General features: G+C 62.4%; 1 non-coding gene across 1 annotated transcript in view; it reads right to left on the bottom strand.

Annotated features, from left to right (window-relative positions):
- Positions 1-424, bottom strand: part of LOC140108698 (18S ribosomal RNA) — a 1,884-nt gene extending 1,460 nt beyond the window's left edge. Inside the window, exon 1 of the ribosomal RNA XR_011851212.1 lies at positions 1-424. This exon is cut by the window's left edge and continues 1,460 nt beyond it. This is a non-coding gene — a ribosomal RNA (18S ribosomal RNA).
- Positions 425-2,537: the final 2,113 nt, after the last annotated feature.

Genomic DNA, 2,537 nt, shown 5'->3' with positions numbered 1-2,537 from the left:
CGTTACCCGTTGTCACCATGGTAGGCGGGTTAGATACCATCGACAGTTGATAGGGCAGAAACCTGAATAGATCGTCGCCGTCACGGAGGACGTGCGATCGGCCCGAGGTCACCTAGAGTCGCCAAGTCTAGGACGGGGCTGGCGCCGCAGCGGGCCCGGAGACCCGCCGCGGACCAGGGCTCCCCGGATTGGTTTTAAGTCTGATAAATGCACGCCTTCCTGGAGGGCAGCGCTCTTGGGCACGTATTAGCTCTAGAATTGCCACAGTTATCCGAGTAGCACATCATCAATGCGGAACGATCAAAGGAACCATAACTGATTTAATGAGCCATTCGCAGTTTCACCGTAAAGAATAGTCAGTACTTAGACATGCATGGCTTAATCTTTAAAACAAGCATATACTACTGGCAGGATCAACCAGGTAGCCGAGCTCTGAGGGGTAGACTCTTGGAGTCAGGCTCCGTGAGCTAATGGGAACGCTCGTTGCTGCTGCTGCTACCGCAGCGCTTCTCCGCCGCCGGAGAAGACCTCGCAGACAACATTGGATGGAGCTTAGGGCAGGGGGGCAAGAAAGATGCTCTCGGTCCCTTCCAAGGACCCGAAAAAGCCTTCCCTTCCCCTCCCTCTCGCAGTCGCTGGCTTTCCCCACTCAGTTCAGCCAAGAAGTGGCGCTCGACTCTCACCTCCATCAGCACCTCCGAAGCTCGGACAGCTCCTGTAGGCTGCGCATAGAAGGAAAGCATTGGACGCTCAACTTCAGCACCTCGAGTGTCGGACGGCTCCACCACCACCTCTCCACACTGTTAAGCGAGAGAGACGATAGGAGCCGTCGCGACGTACCCATGCAGCGCCGCCCGCCAACGCACAGAGGAGCGGAGGGGATCGGGCGCCAGGTCCGGGGGAAGGCTGGGAGGGAAGCTACGGCGCTGCTACCCAGCTTTCAACCCTGCGGGACCGGTGCTCCGCTCCTATCGCTCCGGCGAACAGGGTCCGCTACGCTTTCAACACCAGCGCCCGGCAGAGGGCTTGGAGAAGGCTCGCGCGGATCCTCGGTTCGGATCGCCTGGCTTCGCGGGAGCGGCCTTCGGCTAGGGCCGACGACGGCCGGACCGAGCAGATTTGGACCGGGGTGCGGGGCGAGTACCTGCCTCTCTCACGAAGGGAGTGTCACCGGTAAGAAGCCTCTTCCCACGTCTGCTTGCCGACTTACGCTCGCCCCGACGAGAGGCCCAACCGAAAGAGTGGAAAGGGGCAGAGATTTCCAGGGTCGCCCCACCAGGGATGCAATACCCCAGTGCAGACAGTCGGCCCTGCCCCGAACCTACTCGGTGGTTTGAAGGTTAACCTCTTGGGGAAAAGCAGCGATTCGCCTCGCGGTGCGTGCCTCCGCGGATCTAAACCCCCTCGATCGATGTGGGGCCAGAGGACCCCTTTTCCCCGTACGAAACTGTCAGCTCACCATGGGCTCGACGTCCGTGGGTCGGGGAGTTGAGCGCTTACGCGCGGCGGGACCTTATAACCTGCAGCGACTGAGGAGCGAAGATTTCCAGGGTGGGCCCCCGGGGATGCCATACCCCGAGCAGCCTGTCGGCCCCGCTCCTAGCACGCTGGCAAGCAATGGAGTCTTCCCCGCGGCAGCCACCGCCCTCGCCCTAGCCTCGCCGTCGGTCGATGAAGAACGTCGTTCGCCCTTCCTCTGCTCGGGATTTTGAAACGGCCTGGCCTTCGCCTACTCCGTCGGGCAACTGCCTTCCGCCAGCCCCTTCCCTCGAATCCCCTTCTTCCATTTTAGACCCGATCAGGGGATTGGTCAGCCCAGCCCTGGGGTAAGAAGAGGGGTTGGGGTCGGTTCGGCTTCGGGTGCCCCGCTCGGCCAAAGGTTCCCCTCGCTTTGGAAGCACGCGAGGTCGCGGAGGGTGTCGGGGTTATTTTCGGCTCCCTGGCTTCGCGGGAGCGGCCTTCGGCTAGGGCCGAGACCGTCCAGCCCGCGCAGATTTGGACCGGGGTCCGGGGCGAGTACCTGCCTCTCTCACGAAGGGAGTGTCACCGGTAAGAAGCCTCTTCCCACGTCTGCTTGCCGACTTACGCTCGCCCCGACGAGAGGCCCAACCGAAAGAGTGGAAAGGGGCAGAGATTTCCAGGGTCGCCCCACCAGGGATGCAATTCCCCAGTGCAGGCTGTCGGCCCTGCCCCGAACCTACTCGGTGGTTTGAAGGTTAACCTCTTGGGGAAAAGCAGCGATTCGCCTCGCGGTGCGTGCCTCCGCGGATCTAAACCCCCTCGATCGATGTGGGGCCAGAGGACCCCTTTTCCCCGTACGAAACGGCCGGCTCACCATGGGCTCGACATCCGTGGGTCGGAGAGTTGAGCGCTTACGCGCGGCGGGACCTTATAACCTGCAGCGGCTGAGGAGCGAAGATTTCCAGGGTGGGCCCCCGGGGATGCCATACCCCGAGCAGCCAGTCGGCCCCGCTCCTAGCGCGCTGACGAGCAATGGAGTCTTCCCCGCGGCAGCCACCGCCCTCGCCTCGCCGTCG

The sequence above is a fragment of the Engystomops pustulosus genome, unplaced genomic scaffold, assembly GCF_040894005.1.
Source record: "Engystomops pustulosus unplaced genomic scaffold, aEngPut4.maternal MAT_SCAFFOLD_171, whole genome shotgun sequence".
NCBI classification, from domain to species: domain Eukaryota; kingdom Metazoa; phylum Chordata; class Amphibia; order Anura; family Leptodactylidae; genus Engystomops; species Engystomops pustulosus.
Note: the sequence above shows the minus strand (reverse complement) of the source record. Positions and strands in the feature narration are given on the sequence as shown.